This window comes from Cupressus sempervirens, chromosome 11 (genome assembly GCF_028749045.1).
Source record: "Cupressus sempervirens isolate cs-2001-9-10 chromosome 11, ASM2874904v1, whole genome shotgun sequence".
NCBI classification, from domain to species: domain Eukaryota; kingdom Viridiplantae; phylum Streptophyta; class Pinopsida; order Cupressales; family Cupressaceae; genus Cupressus; species Cupressus sempervirens.
This window is the reverse complement of record NC_143128.1, coordinates 807994389-808007976: the sequence shown is the minus strand read 5'-3', so window position 1 is coordinate 808007976 and position 13588 is coordinate 807994389. Positions and strand designations below refer to the sequence as shown.

Here is a 13588-nt window from a genome sequence, read left to right as displayed (position 1 = left end):
ATCATCCATGAGACATTAAATAGGGCACATACAAAGCTTGATCATTGTGGATTTGAACAAATTCAGATCTCAAGCTGAGTACCCAGAGGAATAAAGAATCTTGCAAGTATAATTTTCTTAGATGGATACTACTTCAATAATAAATTTGTTTCCTACGCTGTATACTATCTTCAAAACACATGGAAGTTACAGTAGCATAGCGTAAGATCATCCATGAGACATTAAAAAGGGCACATACAAAGCTTGATCATTGTGGATTTGAACAATTCAGGTCTCGAGCTGAGTACCTAGAGGAATAAAGAACCTAGCAAGTATAATTTTCTTAGATGGATGTCCGTATCCTGGCTCAAAGCTCCCATTTTATCAGAAGAAGGGATAATGCTGGCTCAGATCTCAAGCTGAGTACCTAGAGGAATAAAGAAATTTTCAAGCATAACTTGCTTAGAAGGATGTGCCTACCCTGTCTCAAAGCTCCTATTTTATCACAAGAAGGGAGGATGCTGGCAAAGGTCGTTGAATCTGACTTTACATCTGCCAATGCATCTTGCTTCATCTGAGAAAATGCAACTTGCAAAGCCGCTATTGCTTGGGAAAATTAGGAGCATGATTTGAATAGCATCTTCTTTGTGCTATTTATTGTTCTACAATTATGCCTGCGATTAATTCTGTGTGGGCTCCCCTGTAGTTGGAGATTTTTCCTTTTGAATCTTTTATCATGTCTTTTCTCATATGCCTTTTCTTTTGGCTTCAAATTGCAACATCTGGTCTGATCGAGTCGTAGCAAATGAACAAGCATGAAGCAAAACACTGTTTCTTGCCCTGCAATTCCAAGAGCAAAAAATAAGCCTCATGACAATCACCCACTTGAACATGACGGAGATGTTCAGCCTGCATAACAAATACAAGAGAACAAAACAAATTAATATAAAATTATTCCAAACCAAATAGCCTGCTAAGGGAGACAGCAAAACTTAATATCCAAGGGGACAGACATCTTAGTAATCTTGAAAAAGAGCAGCAGGAAAAAGTAGAGTGATTTACCTTACACATGATGTCCACTGTCAACCACTTGTGTGTGGTCTACCCTAATGGCAAGTACATTTAAATGGTCATTAATAAGATCTGGATGTTCTTGCAAATAAAAGTGAACAGCCCTGTGTTCAATTCTACATTGGCTACTTTAACTACATCATCTTTGAAGTGCATATGATACCATGCTTCTAGAAAATGGTTCATGATAGTAGTAGTAGCATCATCATCATATTCATCATCTGGAAAATAATTTGAAAAAGGGTGAACAAATAAAGTCTGATACCAAAACTCTTCAAAGATAAAATCATCTGAAAGCTCTATATTTTTTACTACTTGTAGCCAATCGTTTTCTAGGGCTACAAGGAATGATTGAAATTAATCAAATATTTAAAAAATAAATTATAATTTTAAATTAGTGAAATATCAAATATGAAATACCAATTTCATGTCAATTTGAAAATAGAAATATAATTACAATTAAAATGTGAAAATGATATTATTATTATATTGCTTCACAAAAGATAAATAGTTATTCATGAAATCAATGACGATAAAAGTAGAATCCAATATAAGAAAATAAATACCAGGGCAAAATATTTCAAAATGATATATTTTAAAAAGATGAGAGTTACAACGTGAGAAATTAAAATCTGAATTTTAATTTTTAAATATTTTAATACCCTTTCAGTACACTATCTTAATAATAATAATAACTACCAAAACATATCATGATGTTATTAAATAATCTCGACATCTATGTATCACGGCTGACTTTCTACCACACTACACTCTTTATTCTTCTATCATGCACTCTCGTAAGCAAACTAAATTATTACAATTTTCTTCTCGTTCCTTCTCCTAACTTCCTAGAAGTATCGATTGTTTGACAACAATACAAACTTTGAAAACATACAAGTCCCTTTTTGTGTTTTGAACATAGAACCACTTCCCTTCGTCTGTGCTCTAATTGCATAACATAATTTCAAGACAACTCTATATTTATGAGTACTTATATAGATATATAATATAATCTCATTTACATAATTTTCTAGGTTGCTTAATAAACACAAGAATTAATAATCAAGGATGCTAGTGGAAAATTGAGTTATAAACATTCTTAGGATAGGAATTCATAAAATATTGATGTGAAATTATGAACAAGTTGTCAAAAGATCATGAGTGACTAATTTCTTATAATTTTTACACATATTTTTCTCAACATTAACACTCAAAATGTGAAGTCATTAGACTTTTCAAAATTTATTGTCATATCTATATTGAATGATGTTGAATTTTGATACAAAGATAATGGAATAAAAGTATTTTTCTATTATTTTTGCTTTCACTAAAATGGAGCTCTTCAAAAACCAATTGTTGTAAAATTTCAACTTCATTAATGTTGTTTATGAATATAAATGTGTCAAGTATTATTTTTGGACTCAAATTTATATATGTTTGGGACAATTTTCTTTGTTTTAAATTAATCTACTTAAAGACCCTATTGTCTAAAATAAGGTTAATAGAATTATTTATTGCTTTTGCATAATGGTTACAAATTTTTGGTTGTGTTGAGTAAAATATTTTCTTCTATGTGGTACTTGCCAGAAATTTTGAAGCAAACTTACTATTAATAATAATAATAATTATACTTTTTTAATTATATTATATTACATATAAAATTGTAATTACTTAGATAATGTATAATTAATTTAAGCATAATTCTGTTCTCTAAGATAGAGTTAAAATTAAAGTAGGATTACTATTAGAGTTGATATTATAGAATTTTCTTTATTTTATAATTATTTTAAATCAAAGGTTTAATATATATAAAATAATTTTAACAGATTTTTTTAATAATTTAAAATTATAACAAAATATTAATAAATGTTATAATAAATTATATTATGATTCTAATCTAAAATAAAAATTATTTTAAACTACATTATTATTCCAATTGCTTTAAATAAACAATATCTCATATTTCTCCCTTGAATTTCGATCTTTCACTATTTCTCTCTTTCCATCTCTCCCTCTCCTCTCTACTACTTCCCATATCTCTCTATCTGGATCTTCCCCCCCTCACCTTATATCTTCATCTTTCTCTACCTCTTCCTCTCTCTTTCCAATTTTCTTCTTCCCTCCCCATATTTAATCACTAATTTTATCTACTCTAAACTATCTATATTTAAGGCAGGAACTTTGACAGATCTCTCAGATACTTCTAAGACTTTTTCTATTTCTTTCCTCCCCCTCACCTTATATCTTTATCTTTCTATACCTCTTCCTCTCTCTATCTAATTTTCCGCTTCCGCCCCATTTAATTCACTACTTTTATCTACTCTAAACTATCTATATCCCGTGTCTAACATGGGATTTGGGAGCACTTTTTGACCTTGAGTCCTTGTGTTTGGGCCAAGATTTTGTAGTGTGTGTTGCATAGAGAGATTGGGTGAAAAGTGGTGAAAGGTTTAGGGGAAGCCCTTTCTGGAATGAGAGCTATGAAAGTTGAATTTAAAGTTTTAAAAAATTTCCTGTATTTCTTTGATTCATTGCAAGCATCTACCACCTCATGTCCAACAATATAGCAACATTTTTGAAAGAATATTGTGGAGAATGCATTAAGGGCAATGGCCTTGTTAAGGTGAATTAGTGACATGCCCAGTTTAAGTTTGTCTTTCTTGAATGGTGCCATTTGCATGAATTATCTGCATTTGTGATGACCTTGGGAATTAATCTCTAAAACACCTTTTGTTTTGCCAAATGGGAATCACTACTGTTGTTGCATAGTTTAGAGGAGAATGAGATAGCTTTACTTTTATTGCTTTAGGTACGAGACCATATATATTGAAGAGAAAAAAGTTTAGATTGGAGGAGAGTCGAATAAATTCTGGAATAATTGCCACTTTGTATTTTGGTTAATATGCCTAGATTACTAGAGCACCTTGGGGCTGACCTGGAGACACCTTTCCATTTGTACCATAATTGAATAGGCTTCCTTGCATCTTTAATGTTCAGTTCAGATTCTTGGAGTAAGATAATATATGTCCACGTCAAGACTTAATATTGTGCCTGTGAGGGACCCTTTCTCCATTGTTTTCTTGCTTCTTGATGTGAGAGAGCTACAATTAGCCTTGCTTTGAGTTGTCTCACGTTGAGAAATATGGTTTTAATGACCGACATCTCCTTGACTTCATTCTGTTCGAACATTTGTTTTTGCAAGATTCACATTAATTGAATTTGATTACCCATACATTTTCAGGAGGGTTTTTAGCCTAGTCAAAGGAGGGTAGGGTTGGTATCTGCCATGTGCTTGAATGGTAGGTGTGAAGGGAAGCAGGTCTATTTTAATACAATTGGTGTAGGACCATGTTACAAATAAGGGGATTGAGCCGACCTGATGGCTACCTAGAGATTTTTGGCATTCGTTAAGGTTTGTTTTGGAAAAAGAAGAGAAACAAGATAAAGATTTAGAATATTTTCAAAGACAGGAATTCAACTAATTCACAAAATTTGTTGTGGAAGATTCATTGAAGGGTCTTTGATTATGCATATTAGGGCATAGATTTTTGATTCCTCATCAAGGATGTATTTGTTCCTGTACCAATTCGTTTGAGGGTAGAGTGCTACCTATATTCATCTAGGAGGATGTGAAGCTTGATCCATGCTGGGAGTTCTTGAACGAGGAGATCAAAGTTAGGGCCCCTTTCTTATTAGGTTGGCATCTTCCATGAACCATGGGTGCCCCTCCTCCAAATTATCTCTCTAAATACTCTGATGGAAATCTGAAGTGGATAGATACTACCCAAGAAGAGATGAGAGTTTATCTATTTTGTCCATTTTTTCTTTGGCTGGCAGAAAGACATATAATTCTCTTACCATGGCCCTCTGTGAGAGGGTTGTCAATCTTTTCCATCATGGATAAAAATGGTGATAATCCTAGGTTTGAGCTCTCTATTGCCTCTTTGAGTGTTTGAGAACTGGCTTAACATTGCTTCACATCTGGAGGATTTTGACCACATGTCGTAAACCCTAGAATGATATGTAACCCAAGTTAGTCTTCTCTTCCATTTGTAGAAAGATGGGAAGCAATGATTGAGAGTTGAATAAAGCAATTCAACAAAAACATCAGTGAATGGAGCTTTTTCATGAAAAGTAATAAAACCTTCCTAATCTGTTACTAAATTTGCTAAATTTAAATTCCATTGGTTTTATAAAGGTAGGGCCACTTTAGATTACTTAATGGTCCATCTTTCTTTTTTTCCAGGAATGTTATACCTTTTAAAAATTAGTTGAAGTATTTGTCTTGAAATATTAAGGAACTTAAAATATTAAGGAAACTGACCCTCTTTCTAGACAACTCAAAATATTAAACAACAATTTGAAGTGATAAATGATAGTTTGAAAAGCAATTTAAAAAAAAAATGATTTATGCCATGTAGCTTAGATTTGGTTAGTGTAAATTCTAATTGATTGAAAATAGAATGTTGGCAAACTGTTGAAACTGAAATCGCCCACCTCCCAAGGTTTAATGCATGGGACAATGTTCTGCTAGATACATATTTGGCTCAGAAGATGTGCTGTGGAGCATTTATCAACACTGACTTGGCATATGCATTTGGCTATAGTTTGGGCCGGCACCAGATAAATGGAGTGACCTTTTACCCCAAGGTTTCTGCCTGGATCACCATCATAATCTGTAGCATCATTTACATTGAAGAATTTTTATTGGGCTGCAATAAGTACTTTGTGGTTTTAGATGCTATTGTATTTTGTGCCCTGGATTAAATTTTTTATTTTAGATTTCTTACCTTTCTATTCTATCATTGAATTATGAACTACTTAGTTGTTTTTGAGGCCATTGCTGTATTCTGTGAGTTTATCTAATTATTTCAAGCATCTAGTTGTACTTTGCCCATTTAAATAATTTTTATAGACTCTCATCACAAGTAGATTTTTGTCATATTTCTAACATATTCATGTAATAGATATCAATATACACATTTATACTTGTTTTAGTTCTAATTTCTCTTGTTTGCTGCGCTTTGAACTGTTACAGAGTCTTTTGGAAGTGTGCACTGTGTACCAGGTCTCTATTTTACGTGAACAAGCTTTGGTGTTCATATCCTGTTGCAGAAATCATAAACTTTTGATACAATCAATCAAATATCTGATTGTGTTCTTGAGATTTAATTTAGTGGTTAGTTCGTTCTGGATCCTTTTGATCTGGATTCTGCATACAGAACCTGTTCTACAACACATTTCCAATGGTAAATCTATGAAGGTCCCACTTGTAATGAATTTTCTTTTTCTTGTCCGAACAAGGATAAAAATGATCACGGCTTGATAATTGAACAATAATGACATAATATAGTCAAAAATTGCAGGTTGCACTTGGACAGGTTCTGAACTTATGAATTGCAGTGCTGTTATGTCTTAATGTAAGATTTTGGGTGGTTAGAATATTATATGCAAAATCTTTTTCCTCCCCAATATTGCAAAGTGGTATCTTATTGGTGCAATAGGGATGGAGAGTGGAATTCTTCTTACATGTCTGTGATGCGTAATTTCTATTTTGCTCTTTTGAATGTTGGGCTTTGGTACTGTCGTAGCGTAACTGTATGCCAGTTTATTGTAATTTAGGGTTTTCGCCTAATCTCTCTAATCTCTCTAATATTAGGACGAAGTTGCCATGCAAACTGTGTCCATTGGTGTTATTTAAAAATTTGCATAAGTGAGGCAGTGATTTATGTTAATTTTGAATGTAGGCACCTCTTATTTTAGGAGACAATAAGGCCCCCAAGTATTGTACAGTGTAGTATGGCTATTATCTTACGTAATCGTGAAGACATTGTACTTATCGTGAAGATAGCACGATTAAAAAGTTGACTGATTATCTCAGAGTTAGCACACATGATAGGCTATTAAGCTATACCAGTATATATTGTTTAATGCTCAATGTAAACATGGCCGACTCACGTGTCAAAGTTAAGGTAAAAAATTATAGAATATATTTGAAGCAGCAAACATTATGGTCATCTACACCTGCACATATAAATGGAATTGGTTAGTCACATCAGATGTTCCTCCAAAAAAATAACACATATAACTGAGGAGGGTATTGGGTATCTTTGAAACTTGTACATTAGACATTTTTGTGTTCAACAATTGTAGTAAATCTTCTCTTTTTATAAAGGAATAAGTGTAATGCAGCCTTTGTGGCTCAATCTGTTTGCACAGTGGACTCTGGGCCATGTCTGATATTCAAAATTATTCTGTTTGCCATCTTTCATCCCGATGATGGATCACACACAATCGAATCCAGAAGCTTGTGGAAATGTAATGTAATGTTTGTTAGTCTTGAGAGGCAAAAAAATCCATTGTAAATATAAGATTAACCCATATTATGTTACTGTGTAGGATTCAGTCACTGCCGTCTTTTAGTGTAATGCTATATTTGCTAAATTTGTCTTGAATGCGATACAGAGGTGACCAGCTATGTCAGGCACCATATTGTATCAGATCCACACAGCAGTTTCCAATTAATGGGGTGCATGCCATTTAGGATTATTGATCTTTGTGGTAGCGATTGCATAGGAATCATAATTATCATATTGAGTGGTGTTGCTAATTATCATTTTTATCCTTACATAGTTTGGAGGTAACTATGCAGTAGTTAATTTTTTTAGCAGTTTCACGTTTTCATTGTAAAATATGATGATAGGCAATGATAAATGAATCAGGCGCTTTGTCAGAAAACTTCACTATTCACGCTTCCGTTGATTTACACTTACGAAGATTGTAAAAACATTAAGAAAATTCACATTTCTGCGATCAAACTTATTATTAGCAATTGTACTTTGAACGAGGTGCAATAGTTATAAACCCCTATAGGAAGGTACGCATGCACAATAAAATTTTGATAGAGAACATACCTTAGTTGCAATTTGCATCTTTATGTCTTCAGGATGAAAATTAAAAGAGCAAAAATAAAGAGTTAAAAAAAATGTCTGTTCATATTGTCGACTGTATTGGAAGATCTCATTTTTCAAAATGCATGCTGCTTCGAACTTGGCTCATATCAGCTACTTTCTGTACGAGGTGAATCTATAGGGACTGATTTCTTTAAAGTGGAGAATTTTGAACTTCAATGCTAATTTTATAGGATGTAGCTGCAAACAAAATGCTACCGATTTTATAATAGCAAAATACAGGAAATTTATTAGTATTGCACAATGAACGAACTTTAGGAGTATCCCAGAGATACAGGAGGCAATTAAATACCTTTGTTTGTTAGAGAGTTGTTCTGGGAGAGCTCTCTTTTTTCCTTCTAAATGTATGAAGATTGTTTCATATTTTAGAGTCTTTTACAGGTTGATATCGGTTGAATGGGAAGGCCATTTAATGACATGGTTCTAGGTACTACTGTGAATGTTAGCCTACCCTTCCACCCAATATGGATAGTTTCATTTTGCAATTTTAATCTGTAGGATTTGTGTATGGCTGTAGCCCATGCCATTGTGAGTGGTATATGCCTAGACTCCTAAAAGATACAAGAAATATTGGTACACTTTTGAGGTCTTCGATAAATGCAAGGTCATTGTAATTGTAGATCCTTGTCAAGACATACGTTGGAATATCAGGTAGCTTGGAACTAAGGTTGTAACTAATTTCAATTACTTTACCAAGAGCACCATTAACAAATCTTGCTTGTGCCTATATGCTAGTGAACATTAACAAATCTTGCTTGTGCCTACATGCTATTGAACATGATACGTTGACCCCTACGAAGTAGCAATTATTTTCAAGTTCACCAAGGCTCACATTTTAGCTATGAATGTGATAAACTTGGCTAATTCTAATCACGGAGTTCTGATCCGTAACTGGGTAATTTGTCAAACAGTTATTAAACAATCTCTATTTCCTCCAGTACAAATACTTTCTGAACAACCTATACTACTGGTTATTGATCAAAATACTAGGAGTTGATGAGTTTAACCAATAATATTTCCAAATTCCATCAAGAAGGTTCAAACTGAACTAAACATTCAATATTCATAACAACCCAATAGCAGTAAATCAATGAACCTCCAACTGTATTCAGAATATAAATAACAATGTTATAGCTAGGGATGTTTTAACAAAATGTGCAGGGAGGCAAAAGAATCACAGACCTGTAATATTGGTGTGTCAATTGGGGAGGCGTTTGTCAGCATCAAAGTATAATGTAACCAATGCCGAAGACTTCCACTGATTATCTTACTCTACACACGACTGCCGCCTTGACTGACGAATGGGAGTCAGCTAACCCGTGGAGAGAAATGTCAAAACGTATCCAATCTGCACATGCCTTGAGACACTGTCACTGGATGGAGATTTACCTTCCGTAACCTCCTTGCCTGACATGAAGTTCAGACGCCCATATACTGATGAAGACTAACTCCCGTGAGCTATGAAGTGACCTGCAATTTCTCAAAAGCAATCGCATATGGTTCCCGTGAATTCTAAAGTAACCTACGGCTTCAAAATTTCATGCCAATCACTGGTCCAATCTAATATCCTTCTACTGGCGTTCAACACTGCCGTGAATGTAACAACAGGCCGATGGGAGCAGACGCTAAAGGTTTGATTGGAGTGTCGTCTCTTCTATTTGTTGAAACGTCCTCCAAATACTATATTGGTGCTCACGCAATAAGAGAAAAAAACACATTTACGTTCTTGACCAAACACTCTTCCTTGCGGCCAGAATAGCATTCTTCTAAATGAGAATCAGAAAATGTATTCAAAACATACACTGTTAGGTATTTCGACTGTACACACCTCCAACTGATCGAACTATCATCATATTCAACCTTGCCGATTTTTGCCTGTATGGTGCAATTAACTTCAAATAAGAAAAGATTGGGGTGATGTTCAATTTCCTTGGAAAACTAAACTCAAGGGATTTTGTCTTCAGAGTTTTTGACCAGTCACATTAAAGCAACCAGAACATGTCAATGTATTGATTTCATAAATTTTTGTGTGTTCAAATCCTAAGGCAAGTCTCTTATTTATAACCTCGAAGTAATCTCGAAGTGGGGGAAAGAATGTTGGAATAAGAGATCTGAGATAAAACAACAATTTTGTTCTGTAGACACTTAAGTCACTTTATAAAGTAAATAACTTTATAAACATAAGGTAACTTTATCAAAGAACTATTATTTTAATAAATGATGGACCCAAGATAAATCATAAGGTAACTTTATCAAAGAACTATTATTTTAATAAATGATGGACCCAAGATAAATCTCCTGTGTGACTAGTAAGCATCCTGATTGTTGATGTTGTTAATCTATTTGGATGTGGAGATAGATTAACCTGGATCCATAACACTAGTGCAGAGTAGGGGACATGACATAGTGCTTCTTGTGTTAATGCAATTGGGGTGTTCAAACTTTTTAGCATTGTTTTGTGTAATTAGACAAAATAATTGGTGGCAAACAAATGCAGTACATTTTCCAAATGTAGTTGATAAAAATATATAAGTGCATGTTAATATAAACTCCTATCTACTTCCATCGGCTTAACCTTATGTTTTGCAACATTTGATAAAACTATGCTTGTTTGGTAGACTCTCTTTGTCAAAACATTGTTTGTAATGTCAAGACTAATCTTTGGCAGTTGAACATGAGTTGTTGATAGGCTTGTCCATCATACGAGTCAACTGTGGAAGGTCTCAACCAAAGCTATAAACACCACCAAAGCATGGATGTTGGTTGTGGGGGATACCTAATGTAGTTGCTTGTCTATTTTCAAGAGCAATTTTGGGCCTATGAAACTCATTTTGTTAATCATGATATATTTGATGTCCTTCAACTCTTTTTAAAATATTATATATGTTATGTCTTCCAAAAGCATTATATCTGATATATATTCTTAAAACATTATTTGATGAGTTTTTACAATTTCTAAATGTTTAAGAACATAAATATATGATGATTGTTGTTCCTACACCTTCTCAACCCTTTCTTCCTTCCCCACCATGTTTTTCCCAAAATCTTGGAAATGAAGTTGATTTGGTAGAGCAATTACGTAATACCCTTGCCCCCAAGTATCGCATTGGGAGGGTTATGCTGCTTCACAAGAGCTTTTGTGGCTGGTGTGGGTTAGGATAAGGGTATTTTGGTAATGGTTTTGAGTTAAGATTTTTTAAGTTGGGTTGGTTGTTGAGAATGGGCTCTCACATGCTCGATCTTTAAGTTCTGGTGGGGGTTCGGGGTAAACCATTTCTTGTAACTCGTCCTATTCTTTTGGATATGGCAGAAGAAATAGTATCAAATATTGAGGAGAGGATAGAAGCCCTTGCAGAGGATATTTTTATTTGTAGACCTAGGGTTTTCTAGCCAACTCTCTTGGGGCTTTATCCAAATATTGGGAGCCACATTACACACTATTTAGATTTTTTCCTTGGCTAAAAAGGTTGTTAGTGGCAAGATTTTACAATCCCAATTACTGGAAGGCCATTCTTTGTGATTAGTTTTTACATGGAAAAATTTCTTTCCTTTGATGGTTAAACCTTGACAACAAGGCTTTAATCCAGCTTTAGAATCGTTCAACAAGATGCCAATTTGGGTTAGACTTCCTAACTTTCCTCTTCATTTGTGGATAAACTCAGTTCTTGAAGAAGTGGGTGAGGCTTTAGGACATTTTTTAATGGTAGACTTTGAATCTTTTGATCTCTTTCACTCTAGTTATGCACATTCTTGTTGATATAGATGCTTCTTAAGGTCTTTCGATTGAGATTAGATTGGTACTCTTAAAGACGCTTGGATTCAAACCCTTGAGTATGAAGGTTTTTCTTTTAGATGTAGAAAATGTTTTAAACAGGTCATGTGGCAGCAAAGTGTGATTTTGAATAAGTTAAATCTAAGGAAGGAGCTTCTACGTTACATTATACAATGGTTTAAGAACTCCTTTCAAGAGGAGGTGAAGCATAAAGAAGGTGAATCAAATCACATATAGGTAATAACTTTAGAAAGGGGTAAGGTTCCTACTGACTATTTTTGCTCTGGGTGGTTGTTAATCTTGTTGGTTCAGAACAATTGGTTTTAGTGGCAGAGAAATCTCTTAACCATATTGTAGTGAATGCTGGCTCTGATCAACAGTGGATTGCTAGTGGAGAACAATGATGGTCCTATCTAGAACTCTCTTTCTAGTTCAATTGTTGCTGGTTCTTGTTTTGATTCTGTCTTGGGGTCTCACATTTTGTTTTCCCAAGATTGGTAGGATAAGGTTGTTATGGTGGAGGGATGTATCCCGGTTATTGGAAAACACCATAAGAAGTCCCCTCTTCATTTCAACATGACTTTGCGCTCCCAAAAGAAGGCCGACAAAGGAAAACTTTATTATTTCCGTGTGTCTTGTAGATGATGGGTTCCTAGCTTTAAAACCTAATGGGGCAATTTGGGCTTTCTTTTTATTTTACTATACTGCTAGTTTCTTTAGGTATCGAATGTCACAAACACTGGACTTACCCATATCAACATTATTCATCTTGATATACTGTGTGACTTATCTTAATAAGGTACAAATAATTTATTTTCCAATTTAGTTTGAAGCATTCATAGGATTTATATATAGTAGTTTGAGTTTCACAATTCATGAGTGGTAGCCTTCAAGGTTGTATCTATCACTAACACTTTTCAAAACTATTGCATGTTTAGTCTTAATATTATAAAACTTGTGATCCAAAATTTATAGTTTTGCAGATCGAAGTTTTAAAATATAATATGTTTAAAACTAGAGGATTAAAATATAAGCTTTGAAGACTATTTGTTATAGGTTTTTCCTATTCACAAAAACCATCTAGCTACTGCCAAAAAAAAATACCTCCACAAAAGCCAAATTTTTGCAACCCTCTTTCCGTGGTTCATACTATGTGATGGTTTATAAGACATGATTTGGCATAGGTAGTTGGAAGAATAAAGTCTCTTAACACAAGGCATGGTGGATTGTACCTTCTATAACAATTTGAAAAAAATAGAGGAGGCCTATTAGATTTATAAAAAAAAGCCTCCTATGAGGTACGTGGCATACCAAGCATTAGCCCCATGGGAAATAATCATGAGCTAAAAGAATGATGAATGGACTAAAAACAATTATGAAAATATCAATAACATCCCATGACTTTTGAACATCTTTGACTTTTCCAACTGGACAAGCCACCATGAATGAGTTTTTAGACATCTTGACAATGATGAAATTGCTAAACTTTGATATATAATAACCTACCAACTAATTATATTTGCATTTAGTCTTCAACATTATAGTAACTGAATTTCAGTTAAATGAATAGTTGTCATAAATATGTCCATATTCACTAGCATACCAAGGGCTCATAAAAAATTCTTTTAAGATTTTGAATCATATATTGATATTTTATTATGCTATTTAAAAATCATACATTGCTATTTTATCATCTTACATTTTGAAATGATTATATTTGTGATAGCAATAACAAGAATTTACAAAAATATTGTCAGTATGATCCTTACTCCATATAACAAGAAGAAACTTATAT

The 13588-nt window shown here is 33.8% G+C and overlaps 1 protein-coding gene across 1 annotated transcript in view; it reads left to right on the top strand.

Annotated features, from left to right (window-relative positions):
- Positions 1-6522, top strand: part of LOC149532020 (ubiquitin-conjugating enzyme E2 36-like) — a 35896-nt gene extending 29374 nt beyond the window's left edge. The window contains exon 9 of the mRNA XM_089809950.1: positions 6089-6522. The gene's annotated coding sequence lies outside the window, so the exon portion shown is untranslated. The remainder of the gene's footprint in view (positions 1-6088) is intronic.
- The last annotated feature ends 7066 nt before the right edge of the window (positions 6523-13588 follow it).